The 12,327-nt window shown below is 32.9% G+C and overlaps 1 protein-coding gene across 2 annotated transcripts in view; it reads left to right on the top strand.

Moving 5' to 3' along the window:
- Positions 1-12,327, top strand: part of LOC142354003 (beta-1,3-galactosyltransferase 5-like) — a 37,752-nt gene that overhangs the window by 9,211 nt on the left and 16,214 nt on the right. The gene's annotated exons all lie outside the window — the stretch shown is intronic.

The following is a 12,327-nucleotide window of genomic DNA, read 5'->3' as shown; positions in this document are numbered from 1 at the left end:
GCCTTTGCAAAATTTAAAATAACTTGTTTCAAAGCTTTCTTGTTTTGGTTTCTACTTGACGCAACCACTTATTTGATTTAATGCGCCGGCGGAGAAATTTTCGCTACAGATCAAGTAGAATGTTGGAGGAGATGAGGGATAAAATTAATCATCGCTGGAAGTATTATTCAGCGAGGATTTATAAAAATTAGACATCGCTGTAAGTGGTGGTTTGAATAGGCAAGGAATATGCATTCAATTAAAACTACTTTAGCAGGGTTGTTTTAAAACAGAATAGTGAATTTCAACAAAAAATATTATAACCGTGAATGCAATTCAATTGGTTGGCTTGACTCAAACTTCTATCACTTCTGTTCCTTCCCCGTACTTAAAAATAATTATTTAGGTGTTCTAACACCAAAGACTAATTTTATTTCACGTGATTTCCCCAAAGATAACTTGACAGCTCAATTATGCTGATGCAAGAGAAAGTTTTTGTGTGTTTTTATGAGGTAGTTATTACTACTGATCGGATCACTTGAAAACTTTTGTGTTCATATTTAATATGTTAAAAACTTAAGTATTTATAGTTCGTGTAAAGTCTGGGGGTCTTGGGAAATTTGGGCAATTTTTTTAGATTAAATTTCATGAACGTTTTTATCAATTGTTTAAAATTTGAGTAATTTTGTGAAATCTGTTTAAGCAGAAAGAAATACTGACTAGAGTTGTTAAGAATTTTTTAAGAACAGCGTAGGTTTTTAAAAAAGCTTTTAAAAAACTTTTGAAATTTTGGTTAATTTGTAATAAAATCTGGCTAAATTTGGTAAAAAATTTAAAAGTTTGAGCATTTTCGTTCTGGTATTTTATGGGCAAATTAGGTAAAAATTGAGTATTTTTTTCAAATTTGAATGTTTGTTTTATTGGTAAATTTTGGGTAAATTGAGTTGAACTGCTTAAATTTTGTATAAATGTTTAAATGTATAAAAGTTGAGGAAATTTGTTGACAATCGACTAGTTTTTAATAAATTTTGTGCAAAATAATTGAAAATTGGGGAAAAACTTTGATAAGTTTTCATTCAGTTACCAAAAATATGGTAAAAAGGGGAGTAATTTATGTAATATAGTGCAAATTTGAGTATTTTGTGATAACATTTGAGTAACAATTTAGGATTTAGTGTAAAACATGGATCGAGTTGATTTAATTGAGGACAAGCGAATCAGGTCAAACATGAGGACAATTTCAGGCGATTAGGTAAAAAACTGGGTTTCAAAAAATACCTCAGAAATCAGATAATTTTTAAAATAAATTCTGATTGTTTTTCTATAATATTGGTAAAGTGGGAGAAGATATTAGATAAACTGGTTGAACATAGGTTTACCTGCCTTGCTTATTTCTACATATTACTTCTTGAAATGTACATACCACTTTTTCGAGGGCGGTCCTGCTGCAGCACTGAAAGGAACTAGATCAGGCGAGGTAATATGAATTTAGGAACTCAACACTTAAGTTCAAAACGCTTGATTCGTTTGGTTCTGGTTTACCAACAACTTGCAAAAGAACTTTTAATTCAATTTTTTATTTTTCATTGGCTTTTGATCATTTTATTTTCTGATTTAAAAGTATTTAGGCATTTCATGCTAAAACTTAACCAAAAATCCGGCGGATATATGGTATCTTGTTTTTTGTTGTTTTCATTAACTGGTTTTCTAGCTCACTGAAAACTTAGTCCAAATCTCCAATATTTATTAAAAAATTTCTTGTTAGCCGAAGTAGGTTTTGATTGTCAAATTATCAGGAATCTAGCACACCAACTACATATGTTCTTCAGTCAAGCAGTGATTGCATGAAAACCAAAAAAACAATGATTTGAGCAAGATATTGTTTCGTGTTGTGTCAAAGTATGAAACAAAGGCAAGATATGCTGATAAATGGCAGTTAATGACCTTTATGACAAATTAACTTAGATTTTAGCAGAACTCTGCCAATTTGATAGTGTTTAAACAATTCCGATGTTTCAAACATCCGTTAGAAGAGTTCAAAAATGGGAGTTTGTACAGGCATAAAATGAAATAGATAAAAAAGTTTAGTTTTTTCTCTTTTTTTCATTCTTTTATTTATAATTAACTTGGTTATAATAACTATGATAATTAATTCAACAGATCAACAAATCAATGATTCTAAATTCAATTGTCTATTTCCAGTTTCCACGCGTGAAATTTTCGTTTATGTTCTCCCCACTTTTGTCAGGTAAAAATAAAAACTCGTGATTAAAAAATTTAACAAGTCGTGAATGCTTTTTCTAAAATGTCTCATTTGCTGAAGTTCTCCCCACTTTATCAGGTAAGAACGTAAAGAGGAGCAGTTGTACTTTCAGTTAGTTGTTTTTGAAAAAATTCGTTTCCTGCGGTGATTTCGAAGTTCCTCTGCTGATGGATGAGGACAAAGACAAGTAAAATTAATTGAACTCCCCACTCATTGGGAGACATTTAAACATAAAAAAGGGCCCCCCTCTCATAAAGTGAGTCCGGTATCACTTGAGGTTAGTGAGTTCTTGAACCGGACTTTCTTGACCCTCTCATTGGGCATAGTGGCGTAATTGGATGTGACAGTCTCCATCATTTCTTGCAATCAGCACTGTAGCTGAGCCACGCATGGCACTTATTGATACCACTTGAGTGAGGCGATTGAATGCTACTGATAGGCCTAAGGGCTGGAAACCTCTGTTATCAGATAAAAAGAGCTATTCTTTTCAATGTTTTCTGCGTTGTTCGGACAGTCCGCCAAATGTTTCTGACGCCAATGGTATGAAGTGGATGCCCATATCTCTGCACTTCTGATAATAACGCCCCATCTTTCTGTCTTCGGCTAGGGTTAGAGGAAAACCACTTGTCCTCACCGCATCTGAGATAAAACTGGCTTGCAGTGGGGACGTAATGGTGACGTCTAAAGCTGCGGGTTGTCCTGATGTAAAACTGGGCAAATACACGTCGCCTGGTGTTCTTTTTGGTTGTTTTCGGAAACACTTTCGCAAAAAATGAGACGCTTTTACTTGCGATCTGCCGGGAGAAAAAATCTGTTTACGAAATTAGACGTTATTTTTTTCACATAAACCTTTGATGAAGCCTTTCACGGTATGAAATAATTAAATTTGAGGAGTTTTCTATGCCACGCACAGAATCAAGAGATCTTTCTGTTTCCTTGTTATCACACTTAGACAAAAGAACGTTGACCGCTTAAAACTTTCACACTTCTTAATGCTTTCCTTAGGTTCTCACTAAAATCTTTACAACCTATGGGATGAACGTTTCCGTTATATCGTTAAGGCATATTCAATCTTAAAAAGTTGAATTGAAATTTTGAGTTTTACTGAGGACAATTAGGGTCGCGATAATGGGTTTTCGTCATCACATGAAATGTTTTCTGCTGTCAAACCACCAGTTGTTTTCACGGGAGAGGAGGGCATGAGGAAAACGTGTGAGGGGGAATAAATGAGGATAACATTTACTAGTTAGCTACATCAAAACAAACAAAACTACTTTCACGTTCTCCTAGTTCACAATTACCGCTAACCTGGGTTGACTTGCAAATTCAAAAAGTTATAAAAATCCGACGTCCTATTATGTCTTCTATGAAAAGTCAGTGTCGTCTTGTGCCCTTTTCTTCATGGGCTATGTTTTTCTTTCAAATGATTACTGTGCTATTTGTTTCCGTTTGAAATGGAAACAAATAGCACAGTAATCATATGAATGAAAAAGATAGCCCATGGAGAAAAGGGCAGACACTCGGATGGCACGGATGAAAATTAGAGACTCAGATAGCAGAAAAAAAAGCTCTCGGATAGGTCAGAACCACTAAAAGAAACATCCGGGAGCTTTTTCATTCCAGCTATCCGAGTCTCCATTTTTTTTAGTCTGCTAGAATATTTGCCACATAAGTAAACAAAAGTTCTTGGAGTGGGAGATAGTTAAGAGACCTCCTGAAAATCCTAGAAAACCTTTACTACTTGTTTCTAATGTCTGTGGTGTCATTATGAAGCTGCAGTTATTTAACGTGAAAAATTTGTTTTCTTATAATTTTCATTTTATGAACAAGTTGATGTCATAGAACTTTAAAACTATTATGGTAAAGTTGTGATCATGGAACTTTCCTAATAGGGTAAAGTTTAAATTTTAGAACTTTCCTTTGTGATAAAGATGTAATCTTAATAGTTTATGGGAAAGTTATTATCCTACCTATTTCGCACAATTTTTTAGCCTATGACACTAAGGATCCATAAGTGGAAAGTTATAGAATAACAATTTTCGATTTATCCGGAAAAAGCTGTCTTATCTCACGTTTCCTAAGTTAAGATAAACGTTAATGGGGCACTAACTAGAATCTTTGATGCCTAAATTTAATTAGAAAAATTAGAAATTTTAATGACAAATTTTTTCGTTCAAGCGTTCAACAAGATGAAATAGAATGTTTTTGAAAGGACAAATAACGGTTCCGAACGGATTTAATTTTCATTTACCAATTTATGGTGACTATCAAAAAGAATTTAGAGCCCATTAGCCAAAAGACTTGTACGAACGTCAACCGGTACCAAATTTTTCAAAAAATTTACTTGTTTTTATTTTCAGATTTCACTTTTTCTATGTTTATACATTGTGCGGGTGAAACATACTATCTAACTTCTTGAACGAAAAGACGGTGCCCTATATAGAAGTTTCAGTCATTTTAAAACTGGAATTGTTAAGTGAAAACTGCTTTCCGCGTTAAAATATGCTTGACGGAATCGGGATCCCCAAAGAATTGGGCATTTTAGTAAACTTAAAGCATTACATGGTAAAATGGTAAAATGAAGCGGCAGAAATATTAAAAAGATAAAAAATGATGCCCTTACCGCCGAACGTAACCAATTTTCACATTTATTCAATCCCATTTTTCATTTTAAGGCTCTCAATTGCTTTGTGGAAACCACTTTCACAAAATTTAAGCGCTTTCCGCATTAACAGGAGAAGTACCTGAAAGCGCAAGCAACTTTCTCTGGAAGGGATTTTTTTTGGCACCAATAGACGCTTGCAAAAATGACAAAACACTTGAATTTTTTAAGAGATTTTAAAGTTTACCTAAATCAACGGCCTCAAAAGTTTTTTCGAGGCCAACACAACAATGACTTGCTTCTTTGCTTGTTTAATGGCCAAATAGAACAAATAAGCCTTATCATATCTGTAGCGGTGGCTATACTAAACTGGATGCTAGAATAAATATAGGAACACAAAGTGTGCTAAAACACAGTTTATGTAACAATTGTTTATAATATTTTGTGTTGTTTCAAACGGTTACTGATACACTTTGTAAGTGAAGTTCTAAAGGTAAATTTTAAAAAGCATCGATTTTATATTAATAGGGATCGGTTTCACATAACTTCTTTTATATTTTAGCCATATAAATTTATGCCAAACATGAAAAGGTGTAAAAATAATTGATTCCAGCTTCACTTTTTGTCAACAAATGAAATGTTGTTTTTTGAGTGTTTTGTTTTTTCAGCATTTTATAATTGATACCAATTTCTGTATCTTCAATACTGATCCCTCAAAGTTAGCAACACAACAAAATCTTCATTTCACTTTTTTGTCTCCCTAACCTACTGAAATTTGGTTTTAGGGTCACGTTATTTTAAATTTGTTATTGAAGTTTTTTAAGAATTTTTCGCAAAAACTGGTTCAACTTTTTTGCTAGACCCTACTCATAAACTAATTTTTACTGTTTAATGTTTTGATTTTCTTTCACAAGTTTTTGTGTTGTTTTTTAGTGCCTTAGAGTTCTCTAATGGAGTTTTTTTTTGAATTTTAGCGTAACAATTAAAAATAGCTGGACCAGAATCTTTGGTTTCATTCGTTTTTCCTCTAGTATTGTTTTTATGTTTAGTTTCTGCTTTTAATTTTTGCTATATTCTTAAGTTTTTAGTGAAAATTTTAAACAAGTTTCCTTTTTAAGGTATGTAACTGTCTCCGTGAGTTTAAACAATTTTACTCAAATATGGAATGCTGCTTCCCGAAAAAAAAAAACAAATCAACTTGCAAACTACGGCAATGATTTTTTTTGGAAAGTGTCTCAATTTGTTCAACCACAAGTTGAGGAACATTCCAAAAATTGTTTCGCGGTGCGCTACAATGTGGTGGTACCAATTATTATGTGGAAACGTTTAAACTTGACGACAGAAGCGACAAAAATAACAAAACGCGGAAACAGCTTGGAAAAAGTGGATTTAAGAACCATCTGTCGTTGCTTCAAATGTGATTGCCTAATGGAGGTTGCTCCAAAACTATCATTAAAATTGTTTTTATAATAACCGCACTAATTCAGAAGACAAAACAGAATTGACTTTGAATTTTTAGGAAATTTTCTGTTGGTTCTCAAACGTAAGAAATTTTTGGAATATTTAGTTTCGTCAGAATCATCTGTTTTTGCGTAATGAATGTTGAGAATGTTTGATCGTTTCAACGTAAGAGAGTTTCGGTATGTTCGTTTTTGAAAAGTCAAGAAATTGTTGTTATGTTTGTATTAAACGTAGATGAGAGTTTCCTCTTGTTTGGTCTACCAACTGTAAAGATGAATCGTGCAAATTAGATTGCAACAAGAGTTCTTGAATTCGGATGATGTAAGAGTTTTATTTTCCAGAGAAGTATCAAATACAACACTGACTTATTCTCGAAATGATGAAAATATGAAAAAGTATTTTACAATTCCTTCAGAATAACCACTGACGCAAATACTCAAATTCACAAAAAACAATGGAAGAGAAAAGGGAGTTGATTAAAGAGGAGAAAGAAGAGAGAAAAGAGAAAATACGGACAAGAGAAGAGAGGAGGCAGTTGTGAGCAGAGCGAAGAGAATAGAAAGAAGAGGCCGAAAAGTAGAGCTTCCTAACAGGAGTAGAGATTAGATAAAACAAAAAGAAAAACTAGCGGAGAGTGGAGAAAATAGATGTACTAATGTACTAAAAAGAAATAGTAAAAAAGAGTTATCCCAAAAAAGATAATGGGAAGTTTTATCACAAAATAGAAATGAGAGGTCTTATCCCGCAATGGGATCTTTTATCCCACTTTTATTAAAACGGGAAACAAACTCCCACTGTGTCGCCTATAAATAGGAGACGTTTATTTCATCAGTTCAGTTTCCAAAGAAAATCCCAAAATATCAAACAAAAACTATACTCTAATTACTTCTCTTCCAAACTGCTAAATATTCATGATATCCCTTATTTTGAGATCATTTATTGCATCATATCCTTCATCTCCTTTTTATATTAAAATTTTAAATTCCACCTCTTTCTTTTATCCTTAGAGCATCAAAGCTAAATTTCCTTTGTATATTTCCAACAAGAAGGCGAGTAAAAATTGATGCGACCAGTGAGGCTAACTCATGGTTAGTAAATTCTGTGTTCTAAAGATTTTACCTCAATCTTTAGTTTAAATAAAATCTGTTGCGAGCAAAAAACTTAGGAAAACTTTCCAATTTGCCTCATTTCTATGTTCTGACATAGATAAATCGATCTTAACAACTTGTTTTAAGTTCTATGTCAAATTTGTTTTAAATAGTTCTAAAATTTTGTATCCTTCGTCAGTTATCTGACTTTAGCAAAAGGCTTTGAAAGTTTTCTAAGTTCTCAAAAAAAGAGAAACTATACCCAGAGGACGTAATTCCTAGACTGTTTAAAGTCGTCTCCGGTTCTTACAAAAACATTTAATATATCTTAGATAAATTAAAAACTTGGCAACGTCCAAGCAGTTTAAATAAAAATGGCTGATGCTCCTATTTCTTTGAATAATGTATCTTTAACTACATTTTAAGGTAACGATCACAGTCAGAGTGCTCTTGACTTTTGGAATTCTGATGATCGAAAAGTAAAACTTTTGTTAGCAGTTGTTCCTACTGACGGTGATAAGAAAAAGATTTATGAGAAAAAACAGAGAGCATCTGGCTTTAGAATGGATACAGCTTTAGAATGTTTTACCAATGTTGATTAAGAAAAGTCTTAAATGATATTAAAGAAGACTTCCTTGATATATTTACTGACGGTAATGAAAAATTTAAGCATGGATTAGAGTAGAAAAGTAGAAAATCCTTCTAGACAGGAAGGTGAATTAATAAAAAATTATTTTCATAGAGTCAAGCACGCGGTTGATAAAGGTTGGCCAGAAGATTTAACAAATGTAACTAACGCTAATCGAGCCCAAGAAGCAATAAAACAATCTAGACAAGGAGAACAAAATTATATTGATTTTGCTGTAAGGGGATTACAACCCCCATCACTAAATCGAAAGGCCAATGAACGGCGTATCAAGAAACCTAATGAAAGTTGGGATGGTTAAAAAAACATCTTATCAAACAAGATTAAACTTGCATAGCTATGAGTGAAAATATGGCTAAACAACCATTAGACGAAATGTCGTCTTTAGAGACTCAAAATAAGGAACTTACAAGCTTTATAAAAAACAACGAAGTTAGTGCTATACACGGTACAAACAACTTCAATAGAGACCCGAATTTAAAAGAACGAGCAAATAATACTAGATTCTTCTATAGTATTGTAGAAATCACGGACACTCTATGTCTTCTTATAACAAAAGAAGATAGACGACGAAGTGCAAAAGATTAGAAAGGAACTATTAGAGAAAAATGAGATCATGCCTACTTTTAGTAATAACTACAGACGAGGCGTGTGAAATAACACTAAATACAGTAGTAGAAATAATAGTTATAAAAACCGAGCACAAAAACCCAAATTCATTCTACATTAACCAGAACAGTTGCAAGTACGGAAAAAGATTTAACCAAAATAAGCAATATGAGCAAAGTTTTCCCGGAGAAAGTTTATTTCGGCAAAATGAATATGCTGCTAAACGATTCTATGAGCACGAAAACAGCCAACTCAATAGAAACCAAGCACATAGTATTATAGGGCCTACTCTACAACAAGACACCATGTCTTACAATGCAAAAAATAAAAATAATGTTCGTTGGATTCAAGAAGAAGAAAATAATGTTGATTATTTTGACGCTATCTCAGATTTATTTCCTTTAGACTAATAGGGTCTCCGAAAAAAAAGAATAGCACATAAAACCCGAAAGCTCGAGTTTTTTTGAGTCTATATCACGTTGCTACTGGAGAAAATAAAAAACTTAGTGGCTTAGAAAAAGAATTATGATAGATCAAGGATCAAAATGCACTATAAAGAATTACTCACGGTTTATTGAACTTTACCAATTGGGACAGCAAATAAACATTCAAACTTCAGTCAAAAAAACAAGAACTTATTACGGCTCCGAAATACGTATTATAGGTTACACTATACTAACCTCATACTTTGACACAAATGGGAAATATAGAGCAAAATATAGAGTATGGCTTACTGAGGAGAAAATTTTAGCTTATCAGGAGTAGACTTTTGTCAAACTTTTCTTAAAGCACTATGCTTCGATATTCCAGCAGTAGAATTAAAAGCAGAAGATAAAGAAGTCCTGAGCTATGATTCACTATATAATGAAATGGAGTATCCCCAGGTCACTAAAATAAACGCAGTCATAATACATCAACCTTTATATATTCCACCTAAGTCTACATTTCTCTACAGGCAAAAGTTTTGTGAGCAAGATATCTTTCCGAAGGGCACTTTTTTGTACCTAATGGGACTACAGTAAAAACCGAGTTGTGCTTTATAAATACTATTTGTACTAAGAAAGAAAAACTATTTCCCTTGGTTATTGAAAAGCATAAAAACCATCAAGTTATTCTAAATAAAGTGATAATTCGATTTACTATATGTGATATTTCAAACAACACACAAAAATAACAAATTTACTTATTCAGTTATCAAAAGATACAAAGAACTTGATAGTTCTTTTATGCTAAATACAACTACGAATACTATATCTGGATCCACCGACCTGAACGCTGAGTGCAATAGCTATATTACTTTTGACGAACATTCAATATTAGACCCTAATATGCCTATTATTCATACTAAATCAAGAGAAATAGTATTAAACACAGGCTTTACTGCCTCCCTCTCTAAGAGATACTCCAACTTAAAGAGGAATATCGTAAAAAAAACTTCAAAAATGTCGGATCGGAGAATTTGGCTAACCACGAGCTAATACACTTTCAAGATGAGTATAGTCAGCAAATATTATACCTTCTTATAAAGAAAGAAGATTATAACTCTCATCCATACGAAGCCAGCAAAATTTGTTCAGTATTTTGCGAATTACAAAAGATACTTATGCAAGACGGTATAACATGTGCTGCTATGCCTAAGATAATGTGTGGCGACGACCCCAGGTTAAGGAATAAATTAGCTAAACAGTTAGAGTAACACTTTAAGCACACAGGAATAAAAATTTATGTATACTTTACTGACAAAGAATTAAAGATTAAAAAATTGTTGGCGCGGAATTGAATTTAATAACGAGATGAAAGATGCTATACAAACCTTCTCTAAAGAACTTCTTGTTTCAAAAGATAATTTTAAAAGTGAATATATACCTTATTTTAACAACCCAAAGAGAACAGTCGGCTTAGACGCCTTAATTTCTCCTAACTTCTTTGATAACCGCTATATAGAAATGTTTGGTTATACACAATTTATCTTAGAGCAATGCGGAATTTATTTTGACGCTTTTCTTTTCTTGAAGTTTACTATCCGAATTGTGTAACGATTATTAAAGCCCTACAAAAACATAAAATACACGGAGCTTCTGTTTCTCGAAATCGTTTTATTTGCCACTTAAAATATCTTATTCACTTCTATTACGACTTCTATATTCAAAAATGAGACAACTAATGACAAACAGCAAGATGATGCTGAGTTTTTAGTAACTGAAATGAAAGAACACCACTTTAATTTGTATCCACACATTCCGCACCCACTGTATAGTGCAATTAGGAATGAAAAAATGCTGCATTCGATGAAAATTGAGATAATCCAACCTCCCCCGTCTAAACAAACTTTAAAAAAGAAGAAATTCAATTAATTATTTTTTTATACATCTTTTCAATAATAGACACTTATGTTGTTTCCATCTTGAGATTTTGAGACAATGCCTGATCTGGAGGATTTCATATTGCGGGATACATTTGAAGATTTCATGGGAGAACAACAACATTAACAGCAACAACAACCAGGACAAGCTACAACATCAGCACCAGGAAAAAATGTACAAATATTGTACATCGGGAGGGGAGAGGAAAAAACCGACAACTTAAGTATGACAGAAGTGACAATTGCCCCAACGGAGACGCATTTAAGACCAATCGCAAAGATATGCCCTATACAACCAAGAGTGCTGACAATGAACCAACGGCTAGAACGACAAAAATTTGCAGAAGAGAAAGCACAGAACACTAAAATTAGAGGACACCCGAAATACAATGGGGGCTCCAGTATCGCATACTGCCAGAAGGAAAATTATACAAAATACATTCCTTCAACTCAAAATTGAAAACGTATAGAGTCAAGAATATAGCACTGGACAAGCAAAATTTGACCATCCCATATCAATTAATCTCTGCAGATCTACATAACAAGCGGGACACTTATACTTTTGGCCTAGAACAAAATTTTCTACGTGAGAATCAGAAGAACGCAAATCTGCAGAACAAAAACAAATTTCTACAAAAAAGAATAAACGAACTAGAGGGATCACAGAATCAATAAACTTATAATTTTAAACTTTGTTCTGCCCTTCCATTATTATTGTCGCTTTATTGCATCTAAAAAAGTGCAGTATATTAACATATGATTTTTATAAAAGAAATATCAAACCTGTTTGTCAAACTCAGAAATCTCTATTTGGCTAGTTTCGTGTATATAGTCTTAGCAGCCGGATGAGGTAAACTAATGTACTAAAAAAAATAGTAAAAATGGGAAGTTTATCCCAAAAACAGAAAATGGAAAGTTTTATCCCAAACTGGAAAAATGGAGGGTTTTATCCCACAATGGGATCTTTTATCCCATTTTTAATAAAATGGAAAACGAATTCCCACTTTGTAGCCTATAAATAGGAGACGTTTTTTTCATCAGTTCAGTATTCAAACAGTATCCCAAAAAATCAAACAATAACTATACTCTGATTACTTCTCTTCCTAACTGCTAAATATTCATGATATCCCTTATGTTGAGATCATTTATTGCATTATATTCTTCATCTCTTTTTTATAATAAAATTTTAAATCCACCTCTTTCTTTTATCCTTAGAGCATCAAAGCTAAATTTCTTTTGTATGTTTCCAACAAGAAGGCGAGTAAAAATTGATGCGACCAGTGAGGCTAACTCATGGTTAGTAAATTCTGTGTTCTA

Source organism: Convolutriloba macropyga, chromosome 15, assembly GCF_964194025.1.
Source record: "Convolutriloba macropyga chromosome 15, txConMacr16.3, whole genome shotgun sequence".
Taxonomy (NCBI): domain Eukaryota; kingdom Metazoa; phylum Xenacoelomorpha; order Acoela; family Convolutidae; genus Convolutriloba; species Convolutriloba macropyga.
This window is presented reverse-complemented; position numbering and strand designations above follow the sequence as displayed.